This window comes from Lissotriton helveticus, chromosome 7 (assembly GCF_964261635.1).
Source record: "Lissotriton helveticus chromosome 7, aLisHel1.1, whole genome shotgun sequence".
In the NCBI taxonomy this organism is placed as follows: Eukaryota; Metazoa; Chordata; class Amphibia; order Caudata; family Salamandridae; genus Lissotriton; species Lissotriton helveticus.
The window spans coordinates 1,851,169,696-1,851,187,064 of NC_136068.1; the positions used below are offsets into that span (position 1 = coordinate 1,851,169,696).

Sequence of the window (17,369 nt, forward strand, 5' to 3'; positions counted from 1 at the left end):
CCCCATGGTGTCAAATATCACAATCCCACGCCCAAACTCTCCTTATTAACTCAATTATCTGCTAGCCCCTAACTACCCAGAGAGTCCAGATACTCCTTGGCCTTTACTTCAGATGAAAAATATTGGCTCCGACCATCTCTCACGACCTTGAGCTGTGCTGGATTAACAAGATATACTTGCAGATGTTTGTACTGAAGAGGTTTAATCAATTGTCTCAGCCTCCAGCGCCTCTCAACTGTTGCGTGGCAAAAGTCTTGCCTGACGAAAAAAGACACTCCCTCGCTAGACCTTCTCGCCTCGGGCCGTGCTTTTTCCGATATGACTTGTCGGAGGATAAAATTGCCCAAGAATATTAAAACTGCCCTTGGCTTGTCACTACTTCCTGCCCCCGAACGGACCCTGAACGGAGTGAGGTGTGTCCTCTGGATTACTGCCGGCCAGTTCCATTCAGAAAGTTCTGGAAACGCTGTCTTAAAGAGATTGATCATTTAGGCCCTAACATCTGATCCCTCTGCCCCTTCTGGTATCCCCAGCACCCGTAGGTTATTGCGCCTTAGCCTGTTTTCCATATCCTCCAGTTTCCACTGGATATCAACAACCTGGGTGCTTTGGGACTCAACTTTGGCAGTGGGTGCAGCGGCCTCTGATTCCGTCGCCACAATTCTTGCCTCCAGATTAGTAACTCTATCCCCCACATTGGAGTATGCTTTGGACAGCTTTCTGACAACGCCTTGCATCTTACGCATTGCTGCTTGCGATTTCCGGCTGTCCTGGCTGGCTTCTTCCCTATGCGTGAGGATAGTCTGATAGATAACATCTAAGAGCGGGGGGTGAGCTGCTGGAGCATCGACATTAGGGCTTCCCTGTAGTGGCGTGGCCGAAGAATGGTCCCACGTTAGGTCCCGTAGAGGTTGATCATGCGCGTTCCCTTGACCGGCTAGTCTTTTGGCTGTGCTAGGGGGGTTCTGTTCTGTATCACTGTCGGTCTCAAGGTCACTGCCCCCCTGGTACGAGCTCCTATCGTCTGACCATTCAGCTTCCTCTGAAACATCCTTCTCATTTTCCTTCTCCTGACCTTTACCATCCTTTACGATCGTTTGGACCAGGGGGGGGGGGCATAGCATCGTTGCCTCTTCTCCCCCATCCCCACCTGATTCCAGTCCTTGCCCTGAAACTGCCTCTGGTTGGCAGCTATGTACGAGTACAGGTGAAGCAGCTGTTTCATCAACGACAATGCTCACAGCCACTAACCCAGCTACTAGCCCATCAGTTACTGCAGTCCCTGCAGAGCTTTGCCCTTGTTCCCCCACCGCAATCAAGCCTTCAAGCGGGCCACCAATCTGCACCGCTGCATCTTCTGGTAAAGGCCTACATACAGCTCTCATGCCTGTCACCGTGGCCTTCTGTAGGACCAACACCTGGGTGGGCTCGTGGCATCTCTTGTGCCGGCACTCATATCCTTATCCTTAGTATTGTGTCCTTTACCACTCCGGGCAAACAGCTCGGAGATTGAGGGGGCTTGCCGCGATCTCGCAGATGCATATTTCCCCTTTAAAGATTCCCCCGTAAGCGTACACAGCGTTGGTGGGGATACCTCCTCCGTTATCCCCTGCTCGGGTTGCTCCGTGGCTTGAGCTGCTTGTGCTTGTGCTTTCTCCTAGCAGCCGCTGCTGCTTTTGCCGAGACTCCTGCCATCACCTTGGGGGCCATAGCACCAAAGCTCGAGTCCCGTCTCTGCTGTCTCACGCTACTCTGCTTGGCTCTCCCGACGTCTCCCCTGGCTCGGCTTGCTCCGCTGCCACACTCACAACGCTGCCGGTGCTGGATCCAGAGTACGAGGACACTAACCAGCCGCCTGAGCAGCCTGACCTCCGCTGATTTTCTCGCTCTGATGCCCGTTCCGAAGCTCGCAATCTCGGATTCCAAGGCATTAAGGTACAGCATCGGATTACGTTTCACATTCCCTTGTCCGCAAAGGATGAATTATCGCCGTTACTGGGGGTTTATGGACCACTCCGCACCATATCCTGCTGCTGCTCTGCGGCTTCTCTCACACACCCGCCATCATGCTTCAGCTCACAACCGCGAAAAGGAGGCGTTCAATGGGTGTTGAGGTGGGTTTTCCCATGCAGCACCCATGGATTTTTACGCTGCCCCAGATATATGTAATCAGGTAAACCTGGGGCATCACAAAACCTTACACATCCACAGAGCAGGCTTAACAAGCAGGAAATGTTTTATTTCTCCTAAGTGTTTCCTCTTTCTATGTGTGCCGCATTCTGCAGCACACATACAAAGAGGAAAACACCTCATAGGATTGTTTTTGTGGAGGAAGGTATCCCTTCCTGCACAAAAACAATCCTGACTGCAACACAGGAACCCTTGCACCATGGTGTAAGCATGCCTACATTGTGGTAGGTAGCAAAATGTGCACCGGCGAAGGGGGGGAAGGACAGGAATGCACCATATTTTAAAAATCCTAAGTATTACTGCCCTTTCACATTGGCGTAGGGCAGTGCATGTAGAAGACTTGTGGTTCTGCTCTATGCCAGTTCCTAATAAATGAAGCCCCATATTTCAGAACTTACGCCATTGTGCCAAGTTGCGCAGGGAACACGAGCAGATATCGCTCACATCACTTGTGATTCTCGCACTATATTTTTACAACATTTGTTCTTTTGCATTTTGCATAATTATGTGTTGTTTCACTAAACTTTTATGTAACTATGCAAAAGCAAATTACTTGAATTGTGCACACCCCAAGTAAAAATAATAGCCAAACATTAATGAAAAAACAATACCGGTATTAGTCAAAGAGAACAAATGAGTCCAGAAGTTTACAGTGGACATCATGAGGTGGTGAGAGAGAGCTCAGGATTCAGGAGGGGAACTTGTTGAGGACTAAGACATTCATTATGATTGGCCAGGGAAATTGGCCAGTGTAATGCTACCCTGAAGGTACTGATACTGCAGGCACTAGTAACAGCCGGGGACTCCAAAATCCAGCCTTGGACCCTAAAGGCCCCCTATGAAAGGAAAAAGTTCCTGGTTAGTAGGTAATTCTGTGTTCAATTGCTCAGGTAATTCCCCATTTCTCCACAGAGATTCACCACAGCATCTGAAATCTCTGGCTGTAAATCAACAGATCTGTGAATTTAGTCAAAAATGCACACACCTGCTTTCTTCGGCGCTATTGCTAGGGCACACTTCTGGGAAGCTGTAGGGCTGTACAATCTATATTCTTTCGTTTTTTAATTTATTATGTAAAAAATGAGGCATATTTAATTTAAATGCATATGTCATTAAAGAGAAGCTTTGTGCTTGTAAATGCTCCTTTTCTAGGTATGGGCTCAGATTGTGAGGTTTAAGGTGTGGGGAGTGTGGCAGTAGTCATAGGGTGTGGACAAGGGCTGCACATGACCCTTTTGGGGCCCTTCACTGATGTCACATGGACTCCCAATTGACTCATAAACTGTCTCGAGAGCACATGGGGCTGGTGTCGTCATAAGGCAGGTCAGAGGGAACACCCTTGTGGTTCTAAGGAATGGGGTCTGTGATCTGTAATGGTGCATTGTTCATCAATGTGTGGAGCACATTGATTGCTCCTTGAAGCCCTGCTGTAGAATGGGAAGACCAGAGGGTGTAGGCAGGACCAGTTCTCCATTAAGCTACTACTAGGCTGCTGCAGCCAGCAGAGCAGCACTGTCACAAGTGGCCCTAAAATCATGAACCATGAGCTCCTAGCTGGGGGAGGAGGCAGAAAAGTAGCACTTTGTCTGTACTGTCAAAAAACCTGGCATAGACTCAAGGAACTCAACCCTAATTGGGGTTTACAGAAAAAAGGCTGAAGGCCGGTAGTGGCCAAAAACAAGCATTGCACGAAGGGGCGACCTGACTCCCACACCACCGTCTATATTTGGTAAACACCCGAGATAGAGAAACCAAAATATCGAGATGACAGAATATAGAATAGACATAATATAGTTGGGGATAATATCGACATATAGGTAAGTAATATTGAATGTCATTATATTGAATGTCATTATATAGAATGACATAATATAGAATTTCATTATATAGAATGTCGTTATATCGAATTTTTTTAAATTGTATTATATATTAGTATATGTGTTAAAAGTATATAATATTTTTTTTAATGTATGTTACACTTTTTTTAAGATAATGAATTTTATGTTAATTAATTTTTGTGTAGTTCCTTAGCGGGTTGTGGGTTTATAGGGGAATAGGGTGGGAAGTAATTTAATTTAAATTAAAAAAATAATAATGTATTCGTTATTAATTTATTGTGTGATAATTAATATTGGCAAATAATTTTTGCGTATTTTAGTTCCATAGCGAGTTGTGGGTTTATAGGGGAATAGGGTGGGAAGTCATTTAATTTAAATAAAAAAAAAATGATTTAGTAATTAATAATTTTATGCTTAATAATTAATATTGATAACTAAGTTAATTAATGTATTATTACATATTTAAAAAGTTATTAATACAAGTTTTTAATTTGATAAATATGTAAAATGTGTACATTTTTTTGAATGCGTATTTAATTGAATGTTAACTATTAATAATTAATGTATTACTATGTTAATTATGTTCATTTTTGAGGCGTGTGTTGAGTGTTTATAGGGGAGTATGGTGTGTTTTAAATTATTTGAAAGTACATTTTTATTAATATTTATATATTATTTAATCAAAGTTATTTTATACTTTTAATTGTGTAAATTAATTTAGATATCATTGTTTTTATTTTTTGTTAATTGTGATTAGCTAAATAAATACATATTCATTAATTATGTTAATGTATTAATATTTGTGACTATTGGAGGTGATCTTTATAGTGGAAAATAGTGGGAGGTAAATTACATTTAAATAATTTTTTTATTTTTTATTAATGGTAATTAAATTGTAGGACTGGTTCTACTAAATTATTACTCTACGCTATCTAACACTTTCCCTACGGTTGCATTCTCTGGAGTGGGAACAGTAATTTTTACCCCTAAGCTAGCCAACACTTTCCCTACTGTTGCACTCACTGGAGTGGGAATAGTAATGTTACCCCTACGCTATCCAACACTCTCCTTACTGTTGCACTCACTGGAGTGGGAATAGTAATTTTTACCCTCCCGCTATCCAAAACGTTCCTTACTGTTCCACTGGCTGGAGTTGGAATAATAATTTTTACCTAAACGCTATCCACCACTTTCCCTACTGTTTCACTCATTGGAGTGGGAATAGTAATTTTTACCCCTATGCTATCCAACACTTTCCCTACGTTTGCTCTCACTAGAGTGAGAATAGTATTTTTTACCCTTCCGCTATCCAACGCTTTCCCTACTGTTCCACTCGCTGGGGTGGGAATAGTAATTTTTACCTACCCGCTATTCAACACTTTCCCTACTGTTGCACTCACTGGAGTTGGGAATAGTAATTTTTTACCCACCCGCTATCCAACGCTTTCCCTACTGTTCCACTCACTGGAGTGAGAATAGTAATTTGTACCCACCCGCTATGTAACAAATTCTTTACTTCTGCACTTGTTGGAATGTGAAAACTAATTGTATTCCCTTAGCTATGCAACGTTTTTAATTTTGTTATATTTAATGTAGTGTAAATTATTAATTAACATAACAAATATTACTTTAATTATTTTAATTATTATATATTATTTATTTTTATATTTATATAATAGGTTTATATATATAATTTAAATATATGTTTAATAATGTTTTAAATGTGTTATTATTAAGATTAATACTTATTTTATAATGTGAAGTAAATATATATGTTAAAAAAATTATGCTTTTTTTACATTACATTTACTATTTTTACATTAAGATTTTTTTAATTATTGTAACTATGTGTTATTCAATTGTGTATTATTTAATTACTGTTATATTATTTGTAAAACATTCAAACAATTGGATATTTTAGTTAACTATATTTTAAACATTGATATTTTGTACTCAATATTTTAGTACTCACCTGTTTGTTGATAGGGACTTGATATTCTGTCCCTCAATATTTTAGCATCGATATTCTGGGCAGTCGATATTCTGTCTCTCAATATTTTGTCACTGATCCCCATATTTATTTGTTTTGTTTGATTAACTATATTCTACCAAATCAGGCCGAAAAAAATAGTTTTGCCATTGCTTGTTTTCTCCTGTGTGAGCACAGTATTCACATGTGCTGTACAGTGATGATATGGAGAAATCTGCAGCACGTGGTGTTGCACATGCACACAACGTGCAAGAAAACAACACCTTATGGGTAATCTTTTTTTTTCACTTCACCACCATGAGGCAGCCTCGTCCGCACAGACTTCCGTCATGTACCAGTGCTCAGAGAAGCAGCGCTTTAAGCTTAGGCTTCTGGCTCGACAACGCTTTGTCCTTCGAAACTCAAGCCAGAAAGACCTCTGCAGTTTGTCATGGGATACTCAAATCCCTGCGCAAAATCCTGCCCCAACTCCCTGAAAAAGCAAAGAAGACCGTAGTTCAATCCTTGGTTTTATCACGAATTGACTACGGGAATGCTTTATACCTTGGGGCACCGGCATCCACTTTTAAAACCCTACAAGTGGCTCAGAACTATGCCGCCAGGATTTTGACTGGAACTAGTCGATATATGTCGGCGAAGCCAGCTCTAAGATCACTCCATTGGCTCCCTGTGAAGGAACGGGTGCGATTTAAATCCCTATGCATCACATACAAGATCATGCATGGAGAAGGCCCTTCCATTTTGGAAAATATGATAAGTCCTTACAAGCCCCAACTCAATCTCCGCTCGAGTGACCACAACCTGGCAATCATTCCCAGGATAAAGCGAGCCCGCTCAGGCGGCCGGCTCTTTTCTCTGCAAGCAGCAAGAGAATGGAATGCCCTCCCATATAACTTGAGGCAGGAACAGACCTTCCTTCAGTTTAGGAAGAAACTCAAAACCTTCCTATTCCCCAGAAATTAGCCTGCAGTAGGAATGTTGATCGGACTAGCCCAGGGTTACCGTTGCCAAGAGCGCTGGGATGCCTACGGGTAGCCATGCGCTATATAAGTGATTTTACAATTACAATTACAATTACAAGTGGGCCGGATCCTCCCGGGTCCCAGACCTGGCATTAATTCACATTTGGTTTTAAAATAGGTCACTATTGGGTTCTATATTCATGTCCTCAAGTTTATACCCCAAAACACAGATCAATTTCTCAACAATTCCTGTAAACACCCCTCAGGTAATCTATGTCAGCAGTGCAGCCAGCCCCCGTTTATATTTCAAGTTTTACTTTATCTTGCATTTCCAAAGACGAAATAATTTTTTCAGATGTTGTGTTTCTCAGGTTGTTTTCATGCAACATATGACTGCATGTATGGGTTCTGAATGTGAGAGGGTGTTTATGATGGCACGACTGAGAGTGCTGGAGCTGAGGGTCAAGGTAGGGTGAGTTTCTCCAAGTGCCTCTTAATGGGTCATAAAGTGGGTCGGATGCAGTGCTTAATTTGTGCCGGAGCTTTCCGGTGACAGCTCCGGCACTTATTTTACCGGGCCGGGTCTTTCCGATTTTTCTCCTCCGGCAGATTGATGGCAGGCCCGGTAAATATTAAAATAACTTCCTCCGCTGCTCTTCTTCTGTGGCTGCTGCAGTGCCTGGTATGTCTTAGAGGAAGTCCCACCCTTGTCCAGGGATACCCGAAGAGCGTCCTCAATCATCACGTTAGTGATGTCAAGTCGTGAGCAGATCACGCCTCCTTTCACAGAATGTTGTTTCATTTTCTTTTAAGAATGGCGGAGGGCGGGCTTTTGGCTGAGAAGGGGCCCGTCAGGCTGGATGTGTGCAGGACGGCCAAAGTGCCAATAAATGTTTTAGAAATGCTTAATATGAGCGCCGGCACCTGCATTCAATGCAGGTATGATTTTTGAATATAGAATTTATTTGCTTCATAAAAGCAACAAAAGCTACTCTGCCCTCTCGATCTAACCAGGCCCCACAGTCTGTTGCAGATGCCGTACACAACCGGGACTGTTTCTTAGTTCAACGTATACATACCATACTCACAAACACCAACCCTAAACTTGTGTATGTGCAGATCACGAAGAAGCATCAGACCCAAGACCTCGGCTAGTGTGTTCTGGTTGTGGGGGTGATCGCGCAATAACCACTCCACGCATCAGTTAGCGTAAAAGGGCATTTATTAGGACAGGCATGACAGCCAAAATCAACATAACATCATTAACAATTAACAATCCCCCCAAACATCCTGCCTCTCAACCATCATCCACTCACGTACTCCAATAGCCACTCCCAATTCACACCACGACCTCTTCATGTATACCATTCACTTCCCCCTTTCATTTCCAAACTCCTCCATCATCTCCATCCATCGCACTATCGTCCACCACACCCCCATCCTGCACCTGTAACCCCCTCCCGGGAAGGGTGATTCTGCCCGTCATGGACTCCCCACCCCTCCCAGGTCCCGCAAACTCCCCCCGTGCCATCCTGTCCTAAACTGGCTTGCCTCACAACTTGTCGAACCAAAACGCCCAGTACCTCTACTCCTTTTAAACCTTGTAGGGTGGGTGGGCGGACAAACTAACCTAATCCCTGAGGCACTGGGGACAGGAAGAGGAAGTCCTTCCCCTCCTGTCCCATTAAGTAACCTCCTAACCCCCACCCCCTAATCCCACCCCCTAAACTAACTTCCTGCCCGCCCGTCCTATCACGCGAACACCCCGCGGAAAAGACTGGTCTGCCAACCTGCTTTCCCTGGGGGCCGCATGGTGAAGTTGGAAGAGTTTCAGAGGGCCTGCGATGGTGGGATAGTTAGAAGGCTCTCACCGTGATCATTCATTGGCTCAGGGTGATGTACCCCCCATTTCCGACAAAGTAGGTTGCACCTGCACGCACCAAAAAGAAATAACTTTCCGGCACGTTTGTTTTAATCTCCTGTGCTGTTTTATTATTTAGGGCTTGGGTTGTTGCCCAGGGAACTGGCGAACAGAGAAATAGCCACTTGCTGAAGAAGGCACCATGTTTTAGAGGGAAAATGGGATTATAACTGGTTTCTTTGTTTCACAGTTTGCAGTTTACCGAGTCAGTCACTGGGCCATATTTCTTCTCTATGAAGCTAATCTTGATATTCTTCATCGACCACAACCCGACTATTTGCGCCTATTTCAACAGGTCTTTTTATTGCTTGATTCAGTTTTGCTCGTTAATATTCCTGAAAGCTGCAGACATGGGGTCGTTCTAGCCAGGATTTGCATTAATCTGCACTTGTTACTCTGATATCTGAAGTTTGCTCACAGCCCACCGAGCTGTCCTCACAGAATGTTCTTACTATTAAATTCTAAAGGTGAAGGAGTCCCTTTTAAAGTCTTAAATTGTTGTGGAACGTTCTTATCAGTGAACAATTAAGATTCCAGGCTTACTACGAGACAACATCTTCTAAAGAATATATTAAATGTAGCGCCTCTATGTGTCTGGTGTGAGTAACACTAGAGCGGTGCTGTCGTCAGAATGTGTGTTAACACCTTGCAGGCTTTGAGTTCCACTTCCTGTTATCTCATAGTCCTGACTGGGTAAATACAGCTTGGTTAAAACGTATACATACCATACTCACAAACACTAACCGATTATTGTGTTTACATCTGTCTGTCATGCATGTTTTTCTATAAGACAGAGGAACAGTTGCTATTCTTTTGCCCAAAATATTCTAGCACTAGGTGGATTGTGCCCTTGCGTCATCTTTTGGGAATGACAAATCACACAAATGCTTTCAAAATTTGTAAAAGTGATTCTACAAGTATGAAAGTGCCTTCCTATATGTTATTATGTTATGATAACTTGATTTATATATCACAATCACCCGAGGGGGTGTCCAGGCACTTAAGCAGCAGTGCAGGCACTTAAGCAGCTGTGTAGGCGTGAGGTCCCGGAGGTGCTTAAGTGAAGAGCCTGGCCTGCGGCTTCTTGCGATATGCAAGATGTGAGGAGGTGGCTATGATGTACTGAGGCTTGTGTATGTGGGTGGGACCAATAAAGGAAGCGGGCGGAGCCTCTGAAGGAAGTGGGCACAGCCAGGAACATGGGTGGGGCCTTCTAAAAAATTTTGAGCACCTCCACCTAATATTTTACAAATTAAGCACTGGTCGGATGACATGTCCATCCAATCAATGGCCTCTCTGCAGAGCGCACGGAGCGATGATCACATATGTGCAAATTGTAATTTTGGGAGCCTGTGTGAAAGAGGCTCACAGCTGTTGAAACATGGACAGCAACGAGGGGTAAGAAAATGTGGTGCTTACAGGTGAGGGGTCGGGCTTTGTGGGTGAGATGTAGACAAGAAAGGAAGTATCTGAGAGGACGTTAAAGACCAGGTTGAAGAGGAAAGTCATGGCGTGTGAAATATGCAGATGGAGGATTTCAGAAAAATGTGGGGAGAAAAAAGGCATAAGTGTATAAGTGAATGACACACTCTAAAGGCCACTACTCCTTTCCCAGGATAATAATGTTTGAGTCAAAGACTCATATTTTCAAAATTGAAACATTTTCGGTTCTAATCATTTACAACAAAATCATAGTTGCTACTTCTTTATTTGATTCTGCTAACAAGCATTGGCAACGCCAATAGGTCGCAATGTGTTGGGCATATGTGTGTGTTTAAGAACATGCCATAGAGATAAGAAAACAGCTAAATGTTGGATGCTGTTGAGCAAGAATTGTTTTAGAGCTTCCTATTGAGGGTGCACAGGAACCACCGAATCAAAAGAAGCCTACAGAAAAAGAAAGATCTTATTTCACAGATAAAGACTAACATGTCAGCGAGAGAGCATACACAAATTGTCTTACGCATTGTTCCTCACGTGCCAGGCATAGCACAAGTGAAGCTCGAGACCAGCACATAATGAGTAGGTCATAAGGCAAAGTGCCTGTACAACTGTGAGTAATGTGAAGTAACTATACTAGTAGTTTTAGAGTTACACGGTCTACAAGACTAGGAATAGGCCTTGACAAGAATGCTTTGCTCTAGTGAGAGGGTAATGCAATGAGAAAAGACATAGATTGTTTCTAACAAAAATCTAATAAAAGTAATGTGTCCCTACAAAGGATTGTGCAACTTGATCACTACCTATGCTCTTAGAATGTGCAGGCTCGAGGAGCTATGCTGTGAACAAAGAAGATTTAGAAACACTTATTAAAAGAAACTGGGGAGCATATTATCAAGAACGGCGTTAAAATTATCGCCGCTTTAGCGGCAGAAAACTGAGGCTAAAGCGGCAATAATGGGCTTGATAATTTGTGTAGGAGAGTAGGGTCTGCTATCCTATGGTCACCCCAATTTTTGCTTTTTGCGTCACTGGTTTTCGACTTAAGGTGGCTGTGGGCCTGCTAATCAGACCCACAGCCTGCTGTTCTCTCTCTAAATTCACAGCCATGTACTATAGGTACATAACCAATTTGGTACTGGACACCTTGTCAGCCCCTGTACCATGCGCTATAGGTGCTCAGGGCATAGGTGCATCCAAGGCCTACCAGGGGCTGCAGCATATCTTTTGCCACCCCTGGCTGGTACTTAAATTGACACAACTGGCTGTTCACACACCTGGGGCAAGTTGGTGTAATCACCCCTTGCTTAGATATAGTATACCTATATCTAAACCTATATCTGGACACATATATACCTATCAGTCACTCCTATGGCAGGCCTTTACAACCCTGGAGGCAGAGTGCTTGATTTTATGTGAGATGGTGCTCTAGCATGAGCTGAGCCTGTCTGCAGTCTTCGGAACCATTTCCTTACTGCTGTTCCAGTGATACTGCCATACCATATACTCTTAAGTGCATTATAATCCTTACGGTTATTGCAACTCCGGTTTGGCTTTATCAAAACATGTTGTGTTTGGTGTCATACAACGTGGAATACTACCCCCTCGCCAGTTCTGACGACGGGGGCAGCATCCCACCCCTCTAGGAGGGGAAGACATGTTACTTACTGCAAATGCGGTTAATCCAAACCAGAGCCCCAGCATCACAAAATGGATGCTGCTGCCACAGACACATGTCTGGCCTCCTGCTGCTGACCGAAACTCGACAGAGGAGGCTTGATGAAAGGATCTCCTGTCACAGGGAGGTGTCACACCACCCCAGACAGGAGATAGTGGATTGTAGCAGGGAGGGTTGAAAGAAACTAGACACTGCCTGGGGCACACAAGGTGTCACTGGGCAGATTCCAGTCAAACTGGTTCTGGGACACTCCAGCGCCAGTATTGGCGGCAAACTGGACAAAGGAAAGGGGTGTAACCACCCCCTTCCTGGGTCCCACCCATAGGAGGGACCTAGCAGGTAATCCAGCCCCCAGATTTGGAATATAGGTGGGAGCAGTGCCAATGCACATCAGATTATCCTGACTAAAACTTATGAAACTAAACTCTGGACCCATCGACATCCTACTCGACGTAGAAGACTGAAGAATCTCCCTTGTGGTCAAGGAGTGACCACCCTGTGCAAACAGGCACCATCCAGCACCTCGACATTTGCTTTGTTGCAGTTCCCGCTGAAACTCGAGCAACAGAGATCAACAAGACCCAGCGTGCCTGCCTTCTAACAGCCCGATCCACAGTCCCTGCAAACCTGTGGAGGCGACCTGAAGCGTGGGAGCGGCCATCTTGGAGGAACAATGAAGCGCTGACCGTGCAGCATCCGAGGCTCTCTCGAAGCTGTGCATTAAAGTTTGAGAAGCTCCAGCCCCGAGCAGCTTTTGCACCAAAGCTCACCCCTCCACACTTGACAAGTGCTGCGTGGGGCCCTTTTGCATTTTTCTGCTTGACGGGTTGGTTCGGTTGCTTGCCCGTTGGCTAGTGGCCCCAGAACCGGCGAACCTACAAATTTACACAGCTGGTTTGGTTGCTTGAGACTGGCTCTCGCTCCCCTGAAAAGGAGCACCCGCTCTGACTTTGCTGGTCCGAGTGTTAAGCCATCTTCGAATCCTGCGTGGGGTGTCTTTGCCAAGGCCTGTTGACTCCGATCTTGAAGCCGACATCGCCGACAGCGAGAGCCTTTGTGGGACAGCTCGTGATTCACTCCAAGACATCCTCGGTGCCCCAGAGACCACGTGGCAGTGGAGAGAAGCTACACGACATCGACCTGATTGCGCCCGACATTGCCTGGTTCCTTCCTGGTTCCTTCCTGGTCACTGGCTAGTGACCCAGACTCTGTCCCCTCTGCTTTCAGGTACTCTTCAACTTCGATCCACCCTTGGATCGCACCGGACACCTCTCTTCTGGACGCCTGCAGTGTCTTCATCTCCAGGCACCCTAGAGCTTCGTGGCGAAACCCGACACATCTTCGCACCTGTGCACCCGCTTCCTGTGGGTGAGGTAACACTTGAACGCCGGGGCTCCTGTAGTGGTATACACCCCTAGTGTCTAACTCTAAAGTTTTGTCCTTCTAGTCCAGTCGGAAGACTCTTAAAACTGTAATATGATAACTTTTACGCACCATTGACTTTACATTGGTGCAAGCCTGTGCTTCCCGCACTGCACCCGAATCCCGCGGGCTACTCCCGTCCTAACTGCTGATAGTCCAGTGTAGTCCCAGTGATTCACAAGGCCCTAGGCCTTACCCCCGATCGATTAGTGATTGTTATACCACTTTATTGATATATGGTTTGAGTGGCCACCGGCCTCATCCAAAACGTGCAACTTTTCTATGTTATACTGGGCTTTTATTTAAACGCTTGTGCTTCATTGCTCATAAAGAGTAGTGGGGATTATTCTAAGAATAAATACATATATTTTGATAATATATAACTTGTGTGGTGTCCTTTCATTTGATATTACAGGATTGTATATGGTAAAACAGCTGGCTTCACATGTCCTCTTGAGTTAAGCCTTTAGGCTGCTTAGTCCATGCTACCACTAGGATAGCTTGTCTATAAGGTTGACTTACAACCACCACCTTAAGGGATTGTTTGGACTGATACAAGGTGCCCACAGAACTGTGGACATCATATACCAGGCCAACTTCTCACAATTTGCCCTTGAGAATTCCAATAGAAGCCCATGTTCACACCAGAACATGGGCTTCTATGGGAATTCACAAGGGCATATTACCAAGGAAGTGGCGGAGAGAGGCGTTAGCCGTCTCTTCTTAACCCCTTCCCCGCGGGGCTAATTCCCCTGCTGTGCCTGGGGGAGAGGGGGGCGCGCACAGCGCCACGGTGCTCGTGACGAGCTCAGCTCGTCACACAGCATGGTGGCGCTGTGCTCATGACGAGCTGAGCTCGTCACGACCACGGCCATTTTCATAGAACGCTCAGCACAGCGATGCAATTATCCCCGCGTGTGAGCGCCGCGCGTGTCATGACGCGCTCAGCTTGTCATGAGCACAGAGGCACCGCAACTCATGAGCTCGTCATGAGCATGGAAGAGATTAATGCCTCTCTCTGCCACTACGGAAATGCCAGGCTGCACCTGGCATTTCCCACTGTGATGGCGCTAAGTTACGCAACTTAGCGCCAAAGCAGGAACCCTTGCACCAGATTGCAAGGGTGTCTGCAAGCAGGGAGGTTTGTTTATGTGTAGGAAGGAGTACCTTCCTGCACATAAACAAACCTAAAATTCCTGTTTGTAAGTTACATGTGTGCTGCTTCGTGCAGCACACATGGAAAAAGCAAAAACAAGGAGAAATAAAGCATTTTACCTCGTTTCGCCACCTTAAGACCAGGAATTTTCTGGTCTTAAGTTCGGCGCTGCCATCTATTTTCGCCAAACTTGATAATAGGTGGCAAAGTCGACTTTAATGGGTGTTGCGGTGGAATGCCCACCACAACACCCACTGCACGCCCCCTTTCATACTAAGTTTAACGAGAAAGGGGCCCTTTTATCAAGGCAGCGTTAAGCCACTTAACATGGCTTTAAGCCACGTTAAGTGGCCTAACGCTGCCTTGATAATAGGGCGCTGACCCTATCGCCACCACAACATCACAAAAAGTGACGTTGTGGTGGCCATAGGGACTTGATAATATGCCCAACACCATGGCACTGAAAAATGAATATATATTTAGTATATTTTCAATGAAGTGCCATATGGTTCTTCCTATTTCCACAAGTTTATTTCTATAATAATTGATGATTTTGAGTATTTTTTAATTTATGCAGGTGGAAGTATAACTTTTTTGTTTTCTTTACCACAAAAGCCTTTTTGATTTTAGAAAGAATTTCGGAGCTGCACATGCGCACTGAGTGCTTTGGAAACATCACCTGAAATAAGCAAGCAAGGTAGAGGGGCAGTGCATGCCTTTACCTTTCGCCCAACACCATGGACTGCCATGCCCCAAGCCAGCTTCCTTCATAGGTCATTTGCCCCTCGCATATATGACAGTGATTTATAGTGGGATAACAACGCTGCTCAGTGCTTAAGCAGAATATGAAAGGCACTGCCCACAAGCAATGTCTGGAGGATGCTGAGCTGAACAAAGCAGGAGATGAATAGGTCTGACCCAAATGCCATCTTTATATATATTTTGTGTTGATAACATGATGTCTTGCACTCACCAAAGTAGTCTTTAGCCAGACCTCATTAGACACATATGAGCCAACTGTTGTCACTCTTCAATTACACGTAAAATGCATTGGAAGGACAGGACTTTAGGCTGTACAAATAACAGAGGCCTACTACACCACAAGCAATGCCAGGCTTGGCTACCTGCTGGAGGATAGTCTATCTGTGGTGGTCCATTCTGTGCAAGAAACCAAGCGGCGGTCATGGGGTGGAGATCACAAGGCACAAAGAAGTCTCGTGGACAAGATGTGTTTATATGCACCAAGACTTTGGAACACTCTCCTCCTCCTTCACCCTACAGTGCTACACGTCCTCCTCCACTTAGAAGAGAGCTTCGATCCATCTCCAAACCACCTCTTATCAAAGTCTTTGTTGATGTTGTAACCAACCACAGCAGGGCTCGAGTCGGGGTACCACGCGGGTGGACGGCGTCCCCCCACTTATTTTACAAGGAGCTCAATATCTATAAAGTGCAACTGAGTGCAAGCCACCTTTCATGATGTCACTTCCTGTCGTGATGTCAGCGTCCCCCCACCCCACTTCTTTTTTTAGGTATTGTGCCCTGAACCACAGGGTGAGTATTGGTTCACCTTCACAAGCCTTTGCATAACTTTAAAATCAGGTCCAACTGTGAAACTATCTTCTGTATATTATCTGCTGCTGCTTGAAGCCAGGTTTGTGTGACAGAAAAAAAGAAAAGGCACATGTGTGACCTCAGCATTGGCCGTGATCACAGGGAGGTGTGTGATTCTTCAACGCGTCGGTGATCTTCAAATTCTTCTTTGCATCCTCGTGTACACGAGCAAGGCCCTTTTTGATGGTAAAGTATGACATTTCTGATGCTAGTGGCCCTGAGGCAGCACCCCGCCCACTCTGTTTTGTAAGGATGGACCCCGCTGTGACATCTACTCCACTCAGCAGTGGGTCTATTGGCCCCCAACCTGTGACCCCTAACTGACGTAAATTGGACTGATTAATTAATGATTGTTCCCTGCATTTCAAGATAAGTCTAAGTTGATGATTGTAATCTTTCAATTTTTTTGTTTTACAGCAGCAATATAATTTTCCATCTTTTTTTTACCATTTGTCCTTCGATTACCGGACCTTCACCTCCTGAGAGCAACTAACACCTCTAGTGAAAGTCTTTAACATGTCTATTTGTAAAGCGCACGATTACCCAAAGGTCTCCTGGCACTGAATAACAGATGTTTATTGTTACCCAACTCAATGGTACTCATTTTATCGACCCTAGATGTATGAAAGGCTGAGTGGACCCACCATGATTTGAACCTGTGACCATGAGGTCAAACACAGACCCCTACAGTGGCTGCTTTAGTCCACTAAGCCACCAGACCCGTCATTCTTTGGTAGAATGGCGAAGAGCTGGGGTGATCGAACTAGGAAGTACCAGTTACACGGGTAGCTCCACATTTCTAAGGAGCCAGTCATGGCCTCAATTGTATTCCCCCAGTAACTCGGCCCCTTGAAGTTGCCCGTCCAGCAGTATTGGGGACTCTATCAGCCACAATAAATGAGAGCATTTAGTGTGATAAATGGGCCTCGGGCAGCCTCAGATGTCTCATGATACACTGTGCGGCAGATTTACAAGCCCCTTGCGCCTCTTTTGCAAAAGAGGCACCATTGTGCAGGGTATTCACAACGTGCTCATCTGGGAGATGCGTCACATTGTAAAGGCCTGTGCCAGAAGTAGGCGTTCCGGCTCAGGAGGGGGCGTTCCAGCGCAGGAATGCCTCCTAAAAGTGGCTGAGTGAAATCTACAAGATTTCACTCA

The 17,369-nt window shown here is 44.9% G+C and overlaps 1 protein-coding gene across 1 annotated transcript in view; it reads right to left on the bottom strand.

Annotated features, from left to right (window-relative positions):
- The window catches only part of LOC144767768 (killer cell lectin-like receptor subfamily B member 1B allele C), a 150,725-nt gene that overhangs the window by 122,039 nt on the left and 11,317 nt on the right, over window positions 1-17,369 (bottom strand). The window lies entirely within an intron of this gene.